Here is a 25,387-nt window from a genome sequence, read left to right on the forward strand (position 1 = left end):
AAGACAAGGATGGGAGTGGGAGAGCAGCACCCAGGCTCAGAAGGAGGCCCCCGCAGAGTTCTCCCCCTCCTCAACAGGTTCCAGCCACACCCCAGTTTGCTCCTCCCTCTGCTCCACTCCCCGCCCCGCCCCGCCCCGCCCCGCCCCGCCCCTCTGCCCTCTCTGCCCTCGCCCAGGTTTCCCGGCCACGAGCCCCTGATTCCCTGTTGCCTGGTTACCACTACTCTCCTACGGGGTCCTCGAGGATCCTGGCTGTCCCTGCCTCTCCCTGGGGTCTCCAATTAGAAGCCGGTGTTCCCATCACGTGGTCTGTCCACCTCGGTCCTCTCATAAGGTCCACCTCCCCACTTCTTGGTCCACGCCCATCCTATCCACGATCCCCGCCCAGGAGGGAGCCCGAGTCAGAGGAGGGTGGAGGGGCCGGGCGGGGCCGAGGCGGGGCCATGCTTGTCCCTCAGTCTCCTTTCCTGGCTTTCAGCACCTGCCGCTGTCCTCAACCTTCACTCTTGGCACTTCCAGCAGGTAAGGAAATCTGGACTGTCCTGGTCCTGGTGATTGGGGACCGAGCACCAGATTGGGGTTGGTTAGAATAAGGACACCAGAGCTACGGAGGCAGGCACCTGGGCAAGGAATCCTGTTGGTACCTGAGGCATGCAGGTGGTGGGCGAGTTGCTAGGAGAGGCACAGGGGAAGGGGAAGTGGTGGGGTGGGAATGGCTTTATAAAAACTTCCCCCTGGATTTTTTGGGAGTAGAGAGGCACACCTGTCTGTCTCTGTGCCTGCTCTCTAGCTTTGCTCTGAGTCCTAACTGACGGTCTAGTAGGGTCTCTGCCTCATGCCAACCTGAGCCATTCTGGTACCACATCTAGGTACCAGCAAGAAGAAGGTTTCAGGATGGAGGCTGCAGTTTGATCTGCCTTGTTTAAGAATAAAAAGGAGACCAACCTGTTTTAACCTTCCTCAGAGCAGAGCCAGCGCCTAGTTTGTTGTCTCCCTAGGTATTTTGCACCCTGTGGGAGCTTAAGGCATATTTTATCTCAGTTGTTATACCAGTCGCAACAAACCGAGATTGCTACTGTATGAGAAGCAACAATGACTGTTGACTGAAAAAGTCAAAGAGCACTTAAATGCTTACTATTTGCCAGGCACTATGCTAAGCACTGGGGATAAAGAGAAAGGAAAAAAAAAAACAAAACAAAACCCAACCCCCGCAAGGAGTACACAGTCTAATGAGGGAAGATTGCAATGCAAACAACAATGTATAAATAAGACATACAAAAGATGTAGGAAAAAGAGAAAATAAATAAGAAAAGGCATCAGGGATTGAGAAAGGCTTCTTGCCGGATATAGGATTTGAGTTTGAGATTTGAAGGAAGCTAGGAGACAAGATTACTAGTGTTCCAGGCTAGGGAGAGGGCCAGTGAAAATGCTTAGAATCATGAGATGAATGTTTTGTTTGAGGAATAGCAGGGAGGTCAGTGCCATTGAATGGAAAAGTAGAAAGAGCTTGGTTATGAAGGGCTTGAAAAACCAAACAGGATATATTATATTAGTTTCCGAAGGCAACAAGGAAACTGGGGTTTATTGAATGTGAGAGGGAGGAGAGTGGCATAATCAGATCTGTGATTTAGGAAGATTAAGAGACACAGTCTATAATATTTTTGAATGTTGTAGCTGTTGATATTTTGAGTCTAGAATATCAACATCACCAACAATACCATGAGCTACCTTTTTATAGGAAAGTCTCTCTGAAGTTAGCAGAAGAAAGCCTTGGGGTAATGAAAGTGCCCACCACTCCTGAAATGATATTGAAGTTTATAATAAGAACATTCAGTATTATATGCACTTGTGTATTTAATATAATGATATGTATAATAATCACATCAAATATGTTTTAAAGAAATAGTAAAAACATCTTTTGTTTTTCTGTATTTAGCATATGCTTTGTGAAGTTATTTAGCAAGAAGTAAACAAAAATCTTAATAGTCCCCTTTCTCCCCTCTCCCCCATCTTTGGATCATATCAGGTAAATACAATTGATTTTTATAAAATTTTATAAATATATTATCTTTCCCCAAAAAATAAACTTACCATCAGCTGCCATAGGTTTAACTATCTTCTTTATGTAGATAATTCCTAGATCTCCATCAACAGCCTAGTTCTGTCTCTCTCCTGAACTTCAATCCCATATTAAAGGCTGCCTATTGTATATTTCAAACTGATATTCTAGAGATATATGAAACTCAACATTTTAAACACTGGGTTTACTATCTTTCCCCTCAAATCCTCCCCTTTTCCTAATGTTCTTATTTCTGTCAAAGGTGTTGCACTCCTTCTAGGATCTCAGGCTCAGTCTCAGTATTATTCCAGACTACATTCTCCTTCACCTTCATTAGTTTGCCAAATCTTCTACCTTTACATCCCTTTCATCAGGTCCCTCTTCTCTCCCCTCCCACAGATACCTAATCTTCTTCCCTACTGTTATTTCAGTAGCCTCCTTAATAATCCTCCAAGCCCCTCACCATGCCAATCTTTTTCACATACTGTTGCTAAAATAATTTTCTTTAAGCCTAAATCTAGTGGTGTCATTCCCACACTCAGTCAACTCCAGTAGTTTCTTGTTAATTGCCTTTTAGATAAAATACAAAATCCTCTGTTCAGATTTTAAAGCTCTATACAATCGGTATTCAACAGATTTTCCCAATCTCATTGTTCTCTTTTCCATAATCTGCTATCTAAATTGTCCTTTGTTCCTCACACTCTACACTCCATCTCCAATGGAAGCACTGGCCTTCTCCCATCCTTAGATTGTACTTCTTTACTTTCCCTGCCTCAGAGTTACTCTCTTCCTTTAAGATGCCACACAATCACCATCTTTTGTACGAACCTTTTTTTTAAATGTCTCCCACTGCTGGTGCCCTCTCTCCTTTACTTTCTTATGATTGACTATTTTGTGTGTGTTTATGTATGTATGTCTATATTACTTCACATTTGTGCTTTATATATTATGTGTACTAATCTCCTTCATTAGGAGGCAGCTAGATAGCCCAATAGATAGAGCATTAGGCCTGGAGTTAGGAAGACCTGAGTTAAAATCTGGCCTCAGACATGTGTGACCCCAGGCAAGTCACTTAACCTCTGCCTTAATCCACTGGATAAGGAAATGGCAAACCACTACAATATCTTTACCTAGAAAATCCCATCTACATTGAGGTCCATGGGGTCATGAAGAGTTGGACACAACTGAACTACAACAGTCTCCTCCATTACATCTCAGTTAATTGAAAATAAGAATAATTTCATTCTTTAAACATTGTATTCCAGTATCTAGCACATAGTAAGCACTTAATTATTGATTTGATTAATGAATGGTTTTCTATGTAAGCCACTGAGGAAGGGAGATTGTTGAACAAAAGAATTGGTTATCCACAAGAAGGGATAGGCAAGGTAAGTCTTTTTTATAGCCCCAACTCTTTTGCTGCCTGGCTAATATCCAAACACCACTCCAACACCACTTACTTGCCTAACCCAGTGCCTCACACAACTTTTTTTCTACTCAACATGTAATTTCTTTGGTATGGTAACCTCTTAGTGAGAAGCTTCCTCTGTTAATGAAGATTAACACAAAACAAAAATTTAATAAATGTGTGCTGGCTTAAATTGAAGAAAAATATATAATGAAGAAACAACATGGGGAAAACTTTATTGTAATGATGGGAAAAGAAAAATCATTATTCAAAAAATTAATTTAAATAGGAAGATGAGGCCATTGTGATGAATTAGCTATCCTAGGTATTAATAAGAGCTGACATTTATATTCTACTTTAAGGTTCTATATTCTATATTCTACTAAGGCAAAGTATTTTGTAAAAATCTAATTTGACTCCACTCCTTCTCTTGTGGCATATTCTTGATAGAGATATTACTGGCATCATGACAGATGAGAAAACTGAGGCACAAAGGTGAATGAAGTCTTTTGCCCAGAGTCATATAGCTAATGGATGTCAGATGCAGGATTTGGATTCATGTTCCTCTTGACTCCAAGTACCATGTTTTTTGACCTAAGATTTATGTGATCACGAAAATGTGGTAAATGGCCAAACTGTAAGGTTTTGGCCACACTGGTAAAGATAATTTTTAGTGTCTTGATTTTATATCAAAAATAAGTGGTCACCATGGGAAAAAATTCCCAAGTATGAAATACCCAGGTCAGCTGGGTTTTATGGATATTTTGATTAATATAAATGAGGGAATTAAGGAAAGGGAGAGAGACAGAGTAAGAGGAAATAGTAGGAAAAGGCTAGGGCCTACTGGCCTAGGCCTTTCTCTTTAAGAGAGAAACTAAGTCAGTCTTTAATCACTCACCACAAGATCTTTCCAAGGAAAACTCTAGTGTTCAGAGACCCAGCTACTCCAACTAGTTCACGCTCCAATGCAGCTACCAAAGCTGAACTAACTTGACTACCTACCCTTGAACTGGTTCAGACAGCTCCTTTTATTTTTTTTTTAAATTTTATAGTATTTTATTTGATCATTTCCATGCATTATTCATTAAAGACTAAGATCATTTTCTTTTCCTCCCTCCCACCCCCCCCCCCCCCCCCCCCGTGGCCGACGCGTGATTCCACTGGTATCATATGTGTTCTTGACTTGAACCCATTGCCATGTTGTTAGTATTTGCATCAGAGTGTTCGCTCAGTGTCTTTCCTCTGTCATGTCCCCTCAGCCATTGTAGTCAGGCAGTTGCTTTTCCTTGGTGTTTCTACTCCAGACAGCTCCTTTTAAAGAGAATTTTCTCTTGTGTCACATCCCCTAAATTTTCACGTCTACCAATCACAGTAGACGTTTTCCAAAGGTCTGACCATTCTTAATTCACATCTTGTTATCACCTTCTCTGGGTAGACTAAAACTTCTGAGTATTTCACATCTCTTTGCTAAGCTTGCCCTTTTAGTGATTAATTTAACCTTCATAGGTACTTAGCTCCCTTTTGCATTAGATCTAAAAATAGACCCAGCTTAAGGTTTTTGGCCTCACTGTAAGTATGAATTAAGTACCTTCATTGTTCACTAAGGAGTTTTACAACTTTAACTTCCCCTAAAGTATGCTTAAGTATGGGTGGAGTAATTTTAAAGTTCCCAATACATTCCTGACCAAGTACCTCCATTGTTCCAAATAAGGAATAACCTTAACCACAACTTTAAGATAATGTTCCAAGGTAGAGTCTGAGAAATTTTAAGATTCACATTTACTGACTATAACAATAATAAATTTACAAAGAATTATATACCTAGACTACAACAAAGATATAGTGAGTTTATATTTAAACAGATCAATCCCTTTATTTCTATCTTTTTTTTGAGATTTTATTTCCCTACCTTGCCCAGGCTGGACAGTAGAAATGCAATCTAATGAACATTTATTAAGCACCTACTATGTTTCAGGTACTGAACTAAGCAATGGGAATACAATTAATAAAAAGAAAAATAATCCTTACCCACAAGGAGTTTATAATCTAAAGTCAGAGACACAAAAGAAGAAAGGAAAAAATAATGGGGGCATGGGACACTGGGGTTACCTGGCATGGAGACACTTTGTGGCATTAGGACATCTTTGGGCAAAGATGAAACTAGTCAGGGCAGTAGATGTAAAGTGGAGCAATAAAGTGGAGCAAATGCCCAGTAGAGAATCTTTGATTTGTACTGTTTCCCACACTGACCATCTTGCCTATCCTAAGGCAGCTTGGTGTGCCCTGGTTGTTCCCTATGTTGGTACTAGACTTCAATTTTACTTAGTCTATTTCATTTCAAAACTCTTGACCTCAGCTTCCTCTACTTCTAGAGTATAGGTGTAGGCACACCCTTTCTGCACTTCATTCCTATTTTGCCTTTGAATAAGGTGGTAAGGTGTTTAATATCCTTTCTCAACACAATCCTCCAGAAAATTATTCATTGGGTCATGGGATATTCTGCCCTACTGGACATATGTAAAATTAGAATAATGATAATACTATATTTGTCTAAACTGAGGAATGGGATCAAATGACCTCTTGGGGTCTCTTTGAGTTACAAGTAGAGTACATTCAATATTCACATAATGGATTAGGTAACATTCAAATTTTTATTTTGTTTATCAGAATATATATGAAAAGTCCTTGCCAGTCTAATTGGCTGGTTTAGAAATTGCTATTCAGAGGAAGTAATTTTAAGTTATTACTTTAAGACTTTGTAGGAAGAAGCACTATTTTAAGTTGAAATATATTGGAAATTAAATACCTGTTGCAAAATGCTTGCATAGAGTGAAAATAACATATATTTGTGAGCTTCCAAAATTAGAGTGTATTATTTAGAGTGTATAGACCAGTTGAGTCTGGTTATTTGTGTTGGTCTTTTCTACCCTGTACAATTTTAAATACTTAAAGAGAAATAAATATTTTTATGGATGCTGCAGATATATTTGTAGGAAGTATTTATTTCTTATTCCTTATATTTATGTTAATACTTTCAATTCTTTATTCCCATTTGCTTTAAACAAATAAACCTTGTAATAAGTTTTCATTTTAGTGCCAACTTGGTATAGTGGAAATACAATTTGACTGGGATACAGGACACCTGGGATCAGATGCAAGTTTGGTCATTTTAAAACTGTAGGAGGGATGGGGGTGGGGAGTCATCTAGATGGCTCAGTGGATAGAGAGCCAAGTTTGGAGAAAGGAGGGTTCAAATCTGGCCTCCAACACTTCCTAGCTGTGTGACCCTGGGCAAGTAACTTAACCCAATTTGCTTAGCCTTTACCACTTTTCTGCCTTGGAGCCAATACTTAGAATAAATGCTAAAACAGGAGTTAAGGTTTTAAAAAAATCCCTATGACCTTGAGAAAGTTACCTCAGTTTCTTCAAAATGAGAGGTTCACCTAAGTGATTTCTGAGTTTCCTTCCAAATCTAATACACTGTGCTCCATTTATTTTTCCAATATCTCTGCCTAATAATAAAACTGAAAATACACTCAAATTTGAAACATATACCAAATTACTCTTTATAAACACATGGGTCACAATAACATTGATTTTTACAAGGGGGGCAGGTATCTCCTATATGGAGGTACTTGACTCTCCTACGCACATCTTTAAATTAGATTGAAATTCAACACATGAGGGCATAACAACAGTTGATCTAAATCTGCTTTGTTGTTTTATGTTCTGAGAAGTTTGACCTCAGGTTGATGGATTTTTTCCATGCCTCAGCAATTCTCAAAGACCATTTTCTGGATCAGGGAAAACAGGCAAGCTGCTTTGCTACAGAGAGTATTCATGCAGATGAAATCAATCATAGATTCGTGAAGTATTAAAGCATGCTAAAAGAAACCTAACATCCTTGCTTAATAGTTTCAATTTAGTCCATAAAGCACTTAGTGATTCTGATATTGATATTATTTCTTCAGGATTTTGAAAGGGCAATGATTTCATCTATATTAAGGCCAGAAAAAATCACTTGGTGACTATAATTCTTACTGCACCTTTTCTGAACTTGGCTAAACTGGTTCTTGAACTACAGTCACAATTGGTCATGAAATATATATCCAAAGCATTCCATTTTTTTTAGCCCTTACCTTCATCTTAGAATCAATACTAGGTATTGGTTCTAAGGCAGAAAAGTGGTAAAGGCTAGGCAATGGTGGTCAAGTGACTTGCTCAGGGTCACACAGCTAGGAAATATCTGAGGTCAAATTTGAACCCAGGACCTACCTTTTCTGGCTCTCAATCCACTAAGCCACCCAGCTGTCCCCCATTCCATTTCAATATAGCTTTTGTTAAAGCTTTTGTTCTTCCAGAATAAGGTCACCATTAAGGAGAGGCTTTTCAGAAGAATTTTATTAGAGGACATTAGAATACAACCTTAACCTGCCTTCAAATATGCATGTTGGTCTTATTCTTCCTGTAATTAGAAAACAAAAAAAAACCCTATTATTATTCTTTGTTTTGTACATCCATTTTATCTAGCAGCTATGCCTTTATTCCTCATATATTCTTTTTATTGGCTTTAATGTGTCTTCAGGAAAAGAAAATTTATAAATTATTCAGAAAGTTAAAAATTGGGAATTTCTTACCAATCTTCATTCATCTTCCTTTGTATTATTAGAGAAATATACTAAATTTTGCTGGCACCTCCTGATTATTCTGTATGTGGTAAAATAATAAAAAAGTAGTGGCTTTAAAAATTAGATTGGGAATTTGTTCTTTTGGTTCTACCAATTCTAAGATTACCATGAAATATTATGTTTTAACTTGGGATGTTTTAACTGCACCACCTACATGACAGTTACAGGAAGGAACAAAGGCAAATACTTTGAACAGCCTAGGCTAATATTGTAGGAAGCTCTGTAAGTATGTCACTGATTAGAAATGTCCTTTGCAAGAGCCAGTTTTGTAACATGGTTTATGCTGTGCTAAGTCAAATAGATTCATTTTTTAACTATCAATGAAAGCATTCTTTAGAGATTTGTGGTTAGATGACCAAGTGTGAGGAAAAAGCAAGGATTGCCTAGGAAAGAGGATCTAAATGTGGGTAGCTATTTTTTAATAACAAGGGACAATTAAATGGTTTTAAAATTATAATTTGAAAAAATATTCTAGTAAAATGTGCTATTTTATCTATTGTTGATTTAATTTAAAAAGTTCTTAATTATTTAGATGGATTATTGAGATTATTTGTTATTTAAAATTATTTAGAATGGATTCAAGAGAATGAAAATAAAAGACACTTTCCTTTGACATTTTGGATGATAAAGACTTTGAATAGATTCTGGGCGCAAAATAATCATTAGTATCCTTCATACCATGTTTTCTGTAACTTAAATTAGATAATTAGTAGAAAAGATGCCATAAGCATCATAATGAATCATATAGTTGTTATAGAGGTTGTTTTTTTTTAATTGGGGATGGTCATGTCAGAGAGAAAAAGCACATTTTACTATGATATATTATCAATCAGATTTCAAACTATTTAAAACTAGGTAAAGTGTTTCTGCTATTGCAAATTATGAATTATGAAATGAAATGAAAAAATCTAAAAGAAAGTGAGAGCAGTAGTTAGACACATTAATACTTGTTAGTTGTGGGCTCTGGATAAGTCACTTAACCTCTAAGTGCCTCTGGCAACTCTAAGACTAAGTTGCAGAGCAGGCTTTGAACTTCACTGGTGGAGGAAGTTTTCTCATTGGAGTTCATTATACCATTGGAGTCACAGGGCAATTCTCCAAAAAAAGGAGAAATTTTGATTTTATTTTAAAACATTTTTCTTCTACAAAGCATAGTTCCTGCTATGCCTTTCATCATTGGGGTCCTTGTGACCTTGGGCTTTCTAAGGCATTGTCAGTAGAAGGAGAAGTATGGCAAATCCTTACAGGCTGGAGAGGCTTCAGATAGAGGTCCAATGACAAACTAGAGTCAGCCTCAGCTGGAAGTATTCCGAGGCTCACTGCCGTCCTGGTGGGCGATGAATTTTTCAGTCCTAGCCACTATCAAAGACTCTCTTGTAAGATATGAAGAAGATTATGATGAGCATCACCAGAGAGAATGTCTATACTCTCCATACAGATTAAATCACTTGATGCTAGAATCACATATTTACACACACACACACACACACACACACACATATACATACAAAATTACAATGTAAAATGTAATGTGAATATAAAATTGGGGAAAGCAATGTAGTCAGTAAGCTTAGCAATAACACAGAAACCCTAGGAACATGTAATATACCTTAAGACTGAATGGTAGCATAAATATGGTATCATAAATTTCTATAGTAATATTTGTTAAGTATAGAATAACAACTGCCTCCCTATTTGGTACTGTAGTGAATACTGCTATATGGTACTTCTAATGATCATATGTAGGAAAAGAAAGGGGCAGTTAGGTGGCACAATGGAGAGACTGAGGACTTGGAGTCAGGAAGATCTGAAGCTTCTGATACTAGCCCTGTGACCCTGGGCTAATCATTTAACCCTATTTGCCCCTGTTTCCTCATCTGTAAAATGAGTTGGAGAAAGAAATGGCAAACATTTAATATCTCTGCCAAGAAAACCCCAAATGGGGTCACAAAGTGTTGGACACAGCTGTAAAGACTGAGCAACAAAAAGAAAAGAAAAGCTGATATAATTAAGGTACAAGAAGAAAAGTGCCACAATCCATGAAAACAATTTATATTGCACTTAGTAGTGTCACAGTTTTGACACTTAGGTTTGAAAAATCAAATAGGAATAAATTATAGTAATAACAACTCTTCATGAGATTATTCTATATACTTCAATTTGGAGGATATTTCACTCTTCTTTGAAATTGTCTAAACAACTCCTAATATTACTTATCAATGAATGGCAGATGAGAAATTAAGAATAATTACAAAAGACATTGTTAAATTAGAAAATAGAAACAAAAATAATTCAAGGAGCAAAAATGACAGCAAAAACTTGATGTTGCAGAAGAATAATCATTGTCTAAATTAAGAAAGAATATAATCAACCCTCATACCCAAGAACTTTGCTAATAAGGACAACTTTAAACTTCAAAGATGATTTTCTTGGTGTGCATCCATTCTCCAAACATGCATATCACACCCCTTTTATGTTTTAGAGGACTGCTTCATAAGTGAAAAAAGTCATTTCTTGACTTATCAACCTTTGATAATGAGTTTTTCCAACCATATCTATACTGAACCATCAATGACATATAAAAAGTCCCTTGTGAGACCCACACTCAAAGTTTTACTACCTTGGTACAATGCTCAAGATTTTGTGCTCCATGAGTTTATCTGGCAATAATCCAAGCTCACCTTGACATGCATAATGAAGCTTCATGGAAAGGTGTTAATAAATCAAAGCAGGCCTAGTAAATATTAACTAGGCCTGCTTCAAGAAAATGAGCTGCTTTAAGATGAATTGCTATACACATGTCTTCTGTTAAAGAAGACAACTACATAAAAGATTATTCCTAAAATATTTATCTGGTTGATAGACTTGAAAAATAATCGTGGTGTAGAATTTAGGAAAATAGAGACATAGGTAGAAGAAACCTTATGAACTATTAAACCTAAGCATCAATTTAGAGTATCAGAAACTAAGGAACAGAGTATGGAGGGGACCACTCAAGCCCACACAATTAATTTAACAGTAGAGGCAAGATAGGAACTTAAGTCTGCTATTTTCCAATGCCCTTTCTAGCATTAGTATAAGCCACCACCAACTTTGATGCTTTCTGTTGCATTCCTTCATGGAAAAAATCCAGAACACTGGATAATCATGATTTAAATAACTAAGATAAGGTTAAAATAACAACTGAACTGGCCATAAAGACTGGATGGTCACACAATAGGAAAAATTCTGATGTGGAGAATGGTAGCCACTTAGAAATATCAAGTATAACTTGATTTTTATTTATCTGTTCCATAAGTTGCATTGTAAGTTGACTTTCTTCATAGTATAATTCAAGGTTTGATCTGAATTTAATGTATTCTGTGTTTTGATACATAGTTGCCTTAGAAATTTATTCCAAGTTATTTTTTATGGCAATTAAGATCCACTAAACAACTTCAAAATTGTTCCTAGAATTGAATGTTAGAAAGACCAAAAACAAGATTACAGGAAGCTTTTCAGCTGTCAGAATTTGCCTTGAGAGCAGAGATTCATAACCTGAGGTCTGTGAACTTGTTTTTCAAAAATATTTTGCTAATGATATTTCAGTATAATTGGTTTTCTGTATAATTCTCTGTATCTTATTTGAGTTTTTTAAAAACATTATTCTGTAAAGGACCTTCCTCAGACAAAAAAAAATTAAGGACTCCTGATTTAGAGCATAGATTTATGTGACAAAGTTGCAAAGAATGCAAAATTTACCTTTTAGTCCTAACACACTCCATTTCTTATTCTTCTTAACAGATATCTATCTATCCAGAATACCCCATTGTTTTGAATTTGCCCAAGTCACAGGCTCCAAGATGACCTAGATCCCCAAGACTTTTCACTTCTATCTACCTAAAACTCCCTCCTATGTTTGTTTCAAAGGCTATTACTTAGCTAAACCAATAAATTCATCTATACTAATGGGATAATGATTGTATGCAGGAACCATAATTATAGGCATCTTCCAATAACTCATCATTTTTGTTGTTTAATCCATTAGTGGCTTTACTGGTAAGAATGACAAGGTTGTTAGAGGCATTAGTATTTTTTTTAATAGCCAGGTTTTCTGACATCTTTCAAATAATGCCTTTTAGGTAGCCCCAACTTTGGTCTTATGTATTTCTGAGTTACAATGTTACTCTCATATTTTCACCATTTATTTTAGGGCTCCAGCTTGTTAAAAAAAAAAGACAGAAGAGGAAAGGGAGTCCCTGTCTCTATCTAAACCTTTTCCCCTCCCTCCTTGAGATTGGGGGGGACTCAGGTCCTGGCAGCCTGAGCCCCCTGAGAGAAAGTCAGGTTGACTCACCCCTGGACAACAGGAGCTGAGTTAAAGTCTGCTCAGGTTTCTCTTCAGAAAGTCCCTTCAATTGGGAAGCGTTGGGGGGGGGGGGGAAAGAAGATTTCCAGTCACCAGCAGGAAAAATGGGTAACTCTTAGGAGAAAGTCTTTATCCACTTTCTCTCTTAGATGTCTTAAGCCGGAGAGACCCTCACTGCTCTCCAGCCAGAGTCTTCTCTTCTCCGGAAATTCACTCCTGGTGCCCCTCCCCCATTGAGGTGATCAATTTCATACACTCTTCAGTCTGGCACTTTTTCTCTAGTGCCAGCCTCTATCACAAGCTCCAGTGTTAAAAGTGGGTCTCCTTTGAAATACTCTTTGGGTTTAGTGTCTTATTTTGTCTGAATATCCGTTTTAATTTAGAAGCTTCTTAAAACCTAACTCATTAAGTGTTTCTTCTTACTTCAGCCATAAAAGTAATCTAGTTCACTCCATTTTTTTTTCAGGCACAGACTATAATTTAATTAGGAGGTTAAATAAATGTGCCTGGAATGGAGCAGCCCCCTGGCCATATTAGGGTGAGAATAGGAAACAACTCTGTCTCCCCAATAAAATGTAATAAATGAGCTGGGAGGCTTGGGGGAGCCCAAATTTGGCAGTGATAGGGTTACCCACATGCATATAGGGACAAGGAAGCCACTGGGATTCATTTCAAAGTTCAGTCCAAGCAAATTGACTGAAGAATAAGGCGGGTGTACTTGGGAATAGGAACTTGAGCTGTGTATCCTGGTTGGTCCTGGTTCCCTGTATCTCTTTCATCATAAAAATGAAGAGATGGAGGACAAAAAACTTGCCAACACAGAAACTAAGAGGCAGAGCCAGAACTGAAAGCCAGGTTTCCTGACTAGTGTGGGACTCTTTTCAGTATAGTATGTACTCATGTTAGTGAATCAATGGCACATGTGCCAGAGGGGGCTGCTCTCCTCCCCCTTTCTATGTGCCTGAGGACATTTCACCCATCACCAACCCCTCTGCCTAGCAGCCCCATGGGAGTGCTTCCTCCCTCACCTGACTGGGGTAAGATGGGGGTCCACATGCAGCATGAGGGTTGCAGTTTGGTCATTCAGTTTCTAAAAGGTTTGCCATCACTGGTATATATCATACTGCCATCCAAGGGTAAACTGTAAATTATTGAGCAACAGTGGCTGAAACTAGATGATGCTATTTCACACTGTTTCTGCACAAAGAAACATACTCTGTATCCTGCAGATATCTAACAATATGATGAAGACAACAGTAACTCATGTTCTCAATGTACAAAAGCCCCAAATTATAAAATGTGAATTTGGGAATTCATGGATCTTTTAAAAAATTATTTTACCAGAGTATTTGCCAAATAATTCCTATAAATAGCAAATTTTTAATGAGACATTTAAGTAAGACTCTCTACAAAAATAAGATTATATGCCATTTTAAAGGGATATATCTGTTACATAAAATGAGGTTCAGAGATAGTTATGTGACAAATTTCAGCATATTTACTTCTATTATCCTGTTGTTCCTGGCTTCTGTAATTTTGAGTTAGAAAAGGCAAAATGTTTTCTTGCATGTTATTTTCTTTTTAGAGTTGCTGTGGTTATAAGTGATATAGGTCACTTGAACACTGAAGTTTAGAGTTGCTAAGAGGCATAAGTGACTCTGCTTGTTAAAGTATAGATAAATAACTGGCCAAAGAAAATCATATTCCTGAAAGAGCTCACCAGTTTCCTATTGTTATAGGTATGTGGCAAGAAGTTTATATGAATACTTTGGGCCATCCTTTTCTGTTCCCCCTCTCCACCATTTTATCAGTTTAAAATGTGGAAATCATGTAAGTGGGTTCAGTATGTAGATTGATGATGGTAATGATGGTAGTGTAAGTTATGTTATACCAGAAAATCAAAATGATGTACTTTGAAGTATGCTGAACTGGGATGCTGGAGATCTGGGCATCAGTCCTCACTCTGCTACTAACTAGCTGCAAGACTAATGTAAGGCTACTTAACCTATGTAGGCCACAAGTTTCTCACCTGTAAAATGAGTTCCTCTTTCAACTGTATATTCTGTGAATTAGCATTTTGATACATCAAATACTCTAATATTAATTATTCCTTGGCTTTTCTTGAGCAGACTCAAATTTATGCCAGCTTAAAAATGAGGATTTTTCTTTTAAATGTCCCAAATAGGAACTAGCATATGGTGACCAGCTTTACTTCCACTTGTAACCTAATCTGAGATTTCAGGTATGATCATAACAGGCATATGATTAATTCATTTTATTTACTATATATGCATTTAAGAGTATCACATTTTGTACATATATCATGAAAACACAAATGAAATTTCCTGCTAAATGTAATGGAAAACTTGGGAAAGGTAGAAGGTAATGTGAAGAAATTAAACTTAGACAGTAGCAGAGTCCCAAGGTTGCCTTATTATTATTTTTCCTGTCCTGAATCTGTATGCCACTGGCATAGTTTGAAATGTATGGGGATTAGGTTTTAGACATTTCAGTTCCTTTCATATGGAGAAACTACCACTGTCATAACCACTGCTTCAGTAAATTAAGTTTTAACATTAGCAGGTAAGGAAAATGGTTGGGCAGTAAAATTGGAGTGGAAAGATGAAAGAGGGATTGGGTGTATGGATGCCTTAGTTGGAGGGAGTCTGGGGCTAGTCTGAGTAGAGTTATAGCTCCCTTTCCAAACCATATGGTTACTGAAAATCTGCCTGTAATTGTATGTGCATGTATGTATATGGAAAGACTTAACCTTTAGAGGTTTACCTTAACTTGGGATTGACTGAACTTCACAGTAGCTTCTAAAACCTATTTTCACAATTTTCTGCCTTGCCTAAACCTCTTTGTAATAACATTAGCAATGAAACATTAAAATATACAGAGTAACTAGTATTTAAGGAGATCTTGTGGTGAATTCTTTTGTAATTCAAATAAATCCTTAGCTCTTAATTTATCTGCTTTATGAACTAACAGTATTGAGATATATTTGCCTTTTAAAATAGTGCCAAGCAGATCTTAGAAAGGAAAGAAATAGCATTTATAGATTACCTACCATGTGCTAAGTGTTTAAAATATATGATCTCATTTGATCTACTAGATTTAATATTTTATAAAGAAATCACATCTTTAGCTTAACAGTTCTTATTAACTGACATTATATTCATTGAGATATAATTCTTAGTTTGATCAAGACTGATGCCTTAAAAGCAAATCAAGTGTCACTGAAGAGGTCAATTTATAAACCAAATAAATCATGCCTATTTTGTTATTGTTCAATAGATAGTCTTTCCTGCTCTAGGTCACATATAGCATAATGGCTAAAGTAAGATTCAGGTTAAAAGGAATGAAGACTACTGTCACAATAGGACAACAATACTGCATTTAAGTATTTGTTATAAACTAGATTATAACAGGGACCTTTTTTTTTTTTTGCTGTGGTGGCAGCAAACTGAATTAATTCTGTATACCTGAACTCATAATATGCTTTTGATATACTTATTCTTGTCATTAGTCATTGGAGAGAATTGGGACAGTTTTTACATCTCTCCCTGACTTGATCTATGGACCCATTTTGGATGGCATAAATGTTTTTTGGTTAAGGACAAACCTCAAGTCAAGAAATATTTTGTAAGGATCTAGTATGTGCAAGGCATTATAGCACCAGTGCTGGACACCTGAGGCAACAATGAAAAGTGGTACCTACTGTCATAACCTGTCTTGAGACCAAACTTTTTGGCAGATCAGTTGTTCAGAAAATACATGCAGCAATATAGTTAGAGAAAATGAGTAAGCTTTACTGGGATCAGAAGCAGGGGAAAAGGCACATAAAGGTCAAAAGAATTTACCTTGTGCTATACAATCCTGGGATCTGGAGAGGAGGAGGAAGAGTGTGACTCAGGACAAACAGCTGCTCAAATAACATAAGAAGGACATGTGACTGTTTGTATATAAGAAAATGGGAAAGAGTTATTCATGTCTTGTGGGGTATAGTTTTCATTCTTGTGGTTGGAAGAGACCAACTATGTCCTTAGGTATCATAAAATATACCTAGCTTTGTGGATTTGCAGAATTGGCAATCATGAGTTGGTTTACAAACCCTAACAGATAGAACCTCTTAATTCCTCTGAAAAGAAAACATTTATTTACATTATATTTTTGGAATTGGCTATGATGCAGTATATCATAATAAGTGTCTATTTTATTTAGCAAATAAGTTAGATCTGTTTGCAAGTTTAAAATGATTCCACTCTATTTTCTTCAATACCGTACATTTTCCTGGAGGATTCAACATACTAACAGTAAGTGTTACAGATAACAGAGAAGTGTTAACAGATAAACTGAGAAGGGAAGAAAATAAACAACTAGAAGGTCCTTTGAGGTAATGAATATGGAAAATGCTTGAAAATTATAAAACTATTCAAATGTTGTGATAATTGAAAAACAACAATATTTGTTATCCATGGTTTAGAACTCTAGCACTACATCTGACTGGGTTTAATCATGGGAGCTTTCAACTAATTACTTTTGGAACTCACATTCCCACTCATGATTTCCCTTGATAATATCAGAATATGGCTTATGTCAGTCCGGGACTAATGAGGGACAAAGTCTCAATTAGTTTTCTTAACATTATAGCTCTCTGTCTTGCTGCTTCTTGATTTCTACTTGGTTCAGGAACTTACCTCCTCAAGCCATCCCAGCTACACCATACATCAAGACAAATTGTCTTCTACCTCCTATTCCTTTACTGATATATATCTTGAAAGAATAGTCTGAAAAGCCAGTCACGTGGTTACCATAAGTGATCTTTAAGCCCTTATTAATCTAATTTCAACCCCCCAACACATTTTAGAAACTTTCTTCTCAAGGATCACATGTAAACTCAAAATTGCCAAATTCTAGGCTTTTCTAAGTGCTCACCCTCCTTGTTCTCTCTGCAGTATTGTTGACCCCTCTTCTGTTATAGTCCTTTTTCCTTCCAATGCTTCCAGGAAACTATAGTACTCCTGTTTTCCCATTTCTCTGTTCCTTCATTATTGCTTCTGTTGGTTCCCTCTTACCCACTAACTGTAAATATTCTTTATTGTTTCATCATTGATCCTTTTCTGCTCCTGTATGGTTTCCTATGATAATCTCACCCCTGCCCGCTACTTTAATGATCATATATGTAAATGATTCCCAAATGTATAGCTTCAGTCCTCCCTCCTGTACTTTAAGACCCTTGTCTATACCACCTTCTGGACATCTTCATTTGTATGTCCCACTAATACCTTATAGAATAGAGCTAAAACCAAATTTAATCTTTTTTTCCAAATGTGTTCATAATAATGGGCTTCTTCATTTTTCTTAATGGTGGCACCATTCTTCCAAGTAATTGGACTCAGAGTATTTAAGTGTCTTTGATTCCCTCTGCCTCTTTCTCACTGATATATATATATATATATATATATATACATATATATATATATATATATATATATATATATATATATAACCTAGGGAATAAAGACATACAAAGAAAACCCCCTAAGTACAAAGATCTCCCAGATTTACACTGTTCTGATACACAGGGTTTTCATGCTTATTCCTTACAGAAAAGCCATCTCTTAATATAAGGATCATTTAAGTCCTTGGCTCTGAATTCTAGGCTAGTTCACATTTAAAGGCCAACTACAGGAAGCCTCAGAAGTAAAGAGGCAAGTTCCTCTAAGGTTTATTAGTAATAGCTGCTTCTCTCTTGCTCTGCAGATTATAAAGTAACATTTACACCTGGAAGGGTTTAATTCAGCTGCCTCTTGGTGCTGTAGTGATTAAAATTAAATGGAGAATGATTTTCTTAATTTTAAAATAATTTATTAATTGACCAATCAAGGCATCCTAATTGTGGTCAAATGAACCTCTCAATCATCTTAAGACAAATGGAATCTCCCAGCTCAGGTACAGATTTAGATAGAGATGATAACTAATTAAGAAGTGGTCTATCACATCCTCAGCCCTTCCCCAAACTGACAGGTAAGGTTTCATATGTCCACAGTACAAGTATTATTAGAGAACCTTTCCTGTCAGCCCAAGTCTGTGGAAGGACCACATTCTTCAGGACAGAGAGTCCAAAAATGTACAAACTGAAAGGAGCCAGGTGACCTGGCTCAGGAATTCTCCCTAATATGGCCTTTATAATTTAGGATCCTGATATAAAAAAAATATAGTGCCCAATATGGGGCCCAGAGAGATGACATCATATTCAGATGTTATTTCACACATGTAATGTGGTTACATATATATATAGTAAGTGGTAGAAATAGGATATTAATCCAGGACTCTGTCAATGGAAATTCAGTCCTTTTCCCTCAGACCATGCTGCCTCTTGATAGCCAAACCTTCCTGACTGTAGTAGCATAATTAGTTATTCAAAATAAGCAGTAAATAAGAATTGCACCCTTAAACAATATTTCCCACACTGTTTAGAGTAAGTTTTTGAATGTAATTCTGGGTTTGGCATACTTATACTCTTAAAATCTCTTTTCTCTTATTTAATATTACCTTGCCTCTAAATAAATGGTCTTCAGCCACTTTTAATTAAATTTGACATCCTTTCAGAGAAAGAAGAAGGAAAAGATGAGTTTTGTACAAAGGATATGCCTTTTAATTTATAAAATAATTTCAGAATAATCTATGTTTTGCATATTTTAAATTCGAACATCAAGTTCAGCTCATTTGATAAAGTCTGTCTAGAATATACACAAAAAGAAAAGGACTATTTTTTTATATCAGCTTCTTCCTAAGGAAAATTGAAAATTTAGCTTGAAATGGATTCCTTAAAAAAGATACATGATTATATTAAATTATAGCTACATTAGAACTATATATATGAAGTATCTTAAAATGATGAACATTATATTGTATTTGTGATTAATTATAAGTCTAAAATGGAGGAGGAAGGCTGAGAAGAAAATCGGCCTAAGCATCTGAAGATCTAGTTTCAAGTCCCAGCTTTGTCCCTAGCTAAATGTATAAGCTTTCATATCTAACTTCCATTTCCTCATTAGAATCATAGAATTAGATGCTTCTAGATAACTCAGTGGATAGACAGAGTGTTTGGCCTAGTTAGGAAGAACTGAGTTCAAATTTGGTCTCAGACACTTACTAACTGTGTGACCATGGGCAAGTCATTGGTTTTTCTCAGTTTCCTCATCTGTAAAATGGAGATAATAGTTGTACTTCTTCCCAAAAGATCAAATAAGATGGTTATAAGATGTTACACAGGGCCTGGCACATAGTAAGCATTATATAAATAGTGCCTCTTCTTGTTATTAAGCATAGTCACATTATCAGCTGGCAGATAATAGTGCTTTCACTGTAATTTTTAAAAATAGATTATAGATATGTATTTGAATCAATAGTGCAAAATAAAGGTTTAAAGGCTCTTCTGCAACAAGGCGTCATTTAATATTCCTTGATAGATAACAAGCAAAGGAATAACCTTATCCCATGTTTTCAGGACCAACATCAAATTAGGTATAAAACAAAGAAATGTGTGCTTTTTAGAGGTGTTTGCCATCATCATGGATCCTGCTTTGTATAGAGTCCAGGTAGAAAAGGTGTTCCTTTTGGGAGATGAAGTCTTCCAGATGTTCCCACTTGCAGATGACATAGTATTGATTATATCAAGCCCCAGAATAGTACAGGGCTCCTCAAAGAGATGCAAGCATCACTGCTTAACGGAGATGGTTCTAAAAAAGCACAAAGAAAAAACAAAATAGAAGAAGGCAGCCTTTTGTTTAGTTTATGACATGCCTGTAAATTGAACTGTTAGTCCCAATAGAAGTGCATCTAGGATAGAATAATAATAAGAAAATGGGCTGGATTGGCATTGCCAAACTGAACAATGCTTTCAGCAATTCCAAGGTGCTCTTTGAAACAAAGCCTTTTCCTTTTTTCATGCCAATATTAATCTGGTAATGCTGTAAGACTGTTTTAAAATACTAAAATCTCCAAATAATCAAAATTAGGTGACCATAAATGACCCTCAGAGCAATGGGAAAAACCATAATATCATGAATAAACTACAGCATATTATCAACCACAGTTTTCGTGGAAGAAGTATAAAATATGTTTCTCCAGAACAGAATAAGTCATTGTCAAAGGAGACAGACTGGTGGTATAGTAAGCTTGAGAAGAGAGAGAACAGATTATGAAGGTTATACTGATCCTCTTGAAATTTAAAAGACTTAGAGAAAGGCCTCCAGAGTGAAGGGAAAATCCCCAATGGAGAATTTATTTATAGAGGGTATGAACAAGAATCACAAAAAACAAGATGGCAGGACCAGACCAGATTAAGATTTAGACCACCAGAGCAAACACCACACTGATGAGATTTTAGATTCATTGAAACAACTGAAGTAAATAGTTTCTATCACAGAAGGGGAAACCTGCTTGCTCCTTGGGATATCTGGTCCTCACTCAATCCAAATAGGTTAGAAATTTGACAACCTAGTTACAACAGGAGTTGAATCTGCTGGTTGCTTAGGACTAAGGAAACACTCCCATTAGTGCTTTGTTTCATTCGCTAATTAATGCCCTTGACAACTAGTTCAATGCCCTTGTGCCTTGAATTCCTCTACTTCCAATAAATATAGACACTCTGGAATGTGCTAGCTTTCTGAATCTAACAGAGGTCCTGGAATTCTTTTGTTGTTGTTGAGTCATTTCAGTCATGTCTAACTTTTTGACTCCATTTGGGTTTTTCTTGTCAAAAATACAAGAGTTGTTTTCTGTTTCCATCTCCAGCTCCTTTTACAGATGAGGATACTGAGGCACACAATATTAAGTGACTTGTCCAGGGTCAAACAACTTGTAAGTGTCTGAGGGGTTAGATTTTAATTTAGTAAGATGAGTCTTCCTGATTCTGGACCCAGCATTGTGCTACCTAGCTGCCCTGGAACGAGAAGTCATTTAGCAAAATACTAGCTTACTTGATTGATTTAATTTTCTACATGCCATTTGATTTGTAATTATTGTAATTTCCTTCCCTCTCTCACTTTAATGTATACTTTTATAATACCTTTCTGGGAAGAAAGGATTTGTGATCTTACCTTTGTTTTTAATGTATAAACTAATGCTTGACCCACTCACTGGCAGTTGAATGGGAGATGTCTAAAGGAAAAATTTAAAAATGTATATTTGTGTCAGAAGATTTAAGGTCATCTGTGTATAAATGTAAATTATAGCTTATTTCACAAACTCTGACAAAACTGGCAAAAGGTTCATGAAATAATCTTTCTCATTAGTTAAGGAGAGTATTGTGAACCATGTAGGCCTGAAATTAATTTTTATTATGTTTCTCATTTGATCAGTAAGATAACAAACAGTGAAATTTAATAAATGTAATTGAATTTGTCACCTTTCTTACCCCCTTTAAAAGACAATTTAAAGCTAAGTAGTTTTCGATTGCCACAAATATTTTAGATTTGAGAAGTTGTTACAAATGTTTGAATTGAATGAATTTTCAAAACTTCAAAAACTGAGGAAGTGTGAGGTATGCAACTTCAACTTAAATGAATCATCAATAGATGGCGATCTTTTCCAATTTCAATATGGTTGGTCCTGTCTTTCTTAAGGACATAATAGGATTTAAATTCTGATAATTAATGTTATGAAAAGCAGTATTAATTTTTAGAACAATTTTCTTTATGATTAAAATAAAAGCTATTTTATTAATAATCACAATAAATTTTGTTGAAAAAATCCTCTTTTAGTGTTGCCTTACAAAGAAAATATAAGTTGACAGGTAGCCACATACTTCTCTTTATGTTACTCCCAGGTTATCAGTGTAAGAGTTTATAAATAGATATTGGTGTTCTTTTACTTTAATTTATACTTTTTTTGGCATGTGTGAAATCTCCTAATCAGCAACTTTGTCACCCTCTGACTAAAGCTTGTTATTTCTGTTTGAGGTTCTTTTCAACTGGATATATTTTTAAGACCAATTGTTTAATAAACACTGACCTTTGGAGTTAAACCCATAATTCTAGAACTTCATGCTGCTATCACTTCCTAATCTTAATTCTTTTGTAAAGGGGAAGAAGGTAGTGTTTGTCCATCATTTTTGTGGCACCAGAATGCCTTCTGTCCTATCAGTGAGAATAGGAACCAGAAATATAGGGTTACTTTATTTAATTAGTATTTCTTCTCCTATTCACATTTCTCCCTTTCCTATTTGGTTCATAAATACATCTAGGCAATCATCCAAAGAATGGGATTAGTTTGTAGGGGGGACTGAAAGATTTTATGCTGGTAAAAATACAATAAAAAATAAGAGGTTTTGTTTGGGTGAGAGGCTAGATAGATATTCATTATGAAGACTGAAATATGAATCTTTTTTTAACCCTTACCTTCTGTCCCAGATTCAATACAGTGTATTGATTCTAAGACAGAAGAGTAGTAAGCAATGGGAGTTAAGTGACTTGCCCAGGGGCACATAGCTGGGAAGTGTCTGAGGTCAGATTTGAACCCAGGACCTCCTGCCTCTAGGCCTGGCTCTCAATCCACTGAGCTACCCAGATGTCCCCCCGAAATAAGAATTTTACCAATTTCAGCTAGATTATCTAGTTAGCATAGTGTATAGAATGTCAAGTCTAGAATTAGGAAGACTTATCTTCCTCAGTTCAAATCTAGCCTCAAACACCATGTGTGTGACTCTGGCTAAGTCACTTAACATTATTTGCCTCAGATGATTTCCCTCATTTGTAAAGAGAACTGGAGAAGGAAATGGCAAATGACTCCAGTGTCTTTGCCAAGAAAATCCCAAATGGGATCAAGAAGATTTGGACATCACTAAAAGTTTTGAACATATTTCACCTAACATAATTTGCATAAAAGTGAAAGATGATCTTGGGATCAAAGCTTAGACCCTGCCTCCATGCAATATATATATATATATTTTTGTTATTGTTTTCTTCTTCCAGAGACATATCAGAAATGGGTTTTACATACTCAATCAGAATGGAGGCAAAAGAAATCAAGGACAAGCTGGCAAAATTCCAAAATGAGGTGCTCCGAAGATAGGGAGTTAGACTCAGAGCTTTTATCTAGTTTTTCTTAAAGTCTTTAGTGGGAGGCTCCTGGATCCACTTCCAGTCTTCTTTGACCCTACTTCACTCCCAGAGACTATTGGCCAGTCAGAGTTGCTGTGCCTTGTTGGGCTCCTGTCCCTCATGGAATCATTCTCAGCTTCTTGGAGTAGTGCTTAGCTCACTCTTGCCAACCTAGAAGAGGGAAAAGAGAGAGCCAGAGCTACACACAACATAGCTGTCCAAACGAGATGTATTAAAAGATAGTCTTTATAGACACCTGAGGTCTCCCAGGAGCCTCAAGAGGCAGAGGATGTTGTAGCTTCTGAGGTCTGGATCTCCAGGTGGATGTCTATGAGCCATCATGATGAACTGGAAAGTAGTTCAGCTAATAGGGTGGCGTGAGGAGAGGGAACCAAGTGAATAAAAATGGCTTCTCACCTTTCCCTTATCATGAGGAAAGTTGCCATCTCTTGACAAGAACTTGTCAGTTGTCCTCACTTCAGAAGGGTTCTAGGGCAATGATTGGTAGGTAGCAAGGTGTTAGCCACTGTCTCTGCTGCCAGATCTGTATCTCCCAGATTCTGATATCTCTGAACTTTTCTAATGGATGATAAAGTGAAAGAAAGGACAGGTAATAGAGTATGAGTCATCTTCCTGGCTGACTTTGGGCCCGTTTTTATGGAAATAGATGCTTGTTCTCATGGCTTTGGCTAGGTTCCAAGAAATTTTCCTAGACCCCAGAAACTAATCTCGAACAGAGGTAGTCATTATATCAAGTTAGGGTGTACCAGTTTGTTAAAGGAAGATTCTTTGTTCAGATTTTCATCTTGATTAAGAAGGCAAAACTTAGGACGAAGGGAATGAAAAATAATTTATTAAAACTATGTCAAAGTAGCAACATGTTGATGGGCAGATCCCATCAATGGCTTCAAAATAGAGTCTGCTTTTATTGATAACTTTAATAATGAGATAAAAAAAAACTACTCATATGTGTATGTCCATGGGTAGCAAGTACAATTCTGAGTGACAAAGTTCTGGGTATCAGTTTACTAATTACAAAAATCATTTATTAATTAGGCCAGCGAATAGTCAATAAATTGAGGTCAGTGATCTGGATGATCAAATCTTCCCAGGGAGCATCCAGGATCAGTAAAAATCCAGGTCTTTCTTTCCCAGCGCAAATGACTAAGACCAATCCTGACCATAGAAAGTTCACCTGATTACTGGATAGTAAATGAGAAGGTAGGCTAAAGAACTTTCAACTTCTTCCAATTACTTCATCTTTAGAGAGGGCTGCCTAAGAGATCCAGCTACCTTTCTGGTTTAGTTTCACCTTTGTAGGCCAGGAAGCTTCAAACTATAATGAATGGGACCAGGACACACAATGGGTCACTTTTGGTTGCCTGGACTAGTTCTAGTTAGTTAGTTTACAGGATAAATAGAAAGGCCCAGCCCAGGTCTTGGGAGGAGTGTGATGTCAATCCTCAGCTAGGAAGGGAGAGCTCTCTAAAAACTAGACTGAATGATAGGAGTTCAGAAAGGGAATATTACACTTTAATATTAATAATAAAATGATCCAGCATTACGGGTACTCCCCCACCCCCACCCCACTGTCAGTAAAAGGATGAGCCATTGCATCTCAGTTCCTGCCCCAGGTAGCAGGCAGGAAGTTTCCCTACTTACTATTTGACAAAGAGTAGACAATACCAAGCTACAGACTGGGTGACACCTCAGCCTAACACTGATGGACAAGCAGGTCTGGGAACCGTGAGGCACTGAGCCATTTATCTTCTA

At 36.7% G+C, this 25,387-nt stretch overlaps 1 protein-coding gene across 2 annotated transcripts in view; it reads left to right on the forward strand.

Moving 5' to 3' along the window:
* The first annotated feature begins 224 nt into the window (after positions 1–224).
* Positions 225–25,387, forward strand: part of WDR17 (WD repeat domain 17) — a 136,067-nt gene continuing 110,904 nt past the window's right edge. For both annotated transcript variants that reach the window (XM_003341401.4, XM_003341400.4), the window contains exon 1: positions 225–522. The gene's annotated coding sequence lies outside the window, so the exon portion shown is untranslated. The remainder of the gene's footprint in view (positions 523–25,387) is intronic.

Source organism: Monodelphis domestica, chromosome 6, assembly GCF_027887165.1.
Source record: "Monodelphis domestica isolate mMonDom1 chromosome 6, mMonDom1.pri, whole genome shotgun sequence".
Classification (NCBI taxonomy): Eukaryota; Metazoa; Chordata; class Mammalia; order Didelphimorphia; family Didelphidae; genus Monodelphis; species Monodelphis domestica.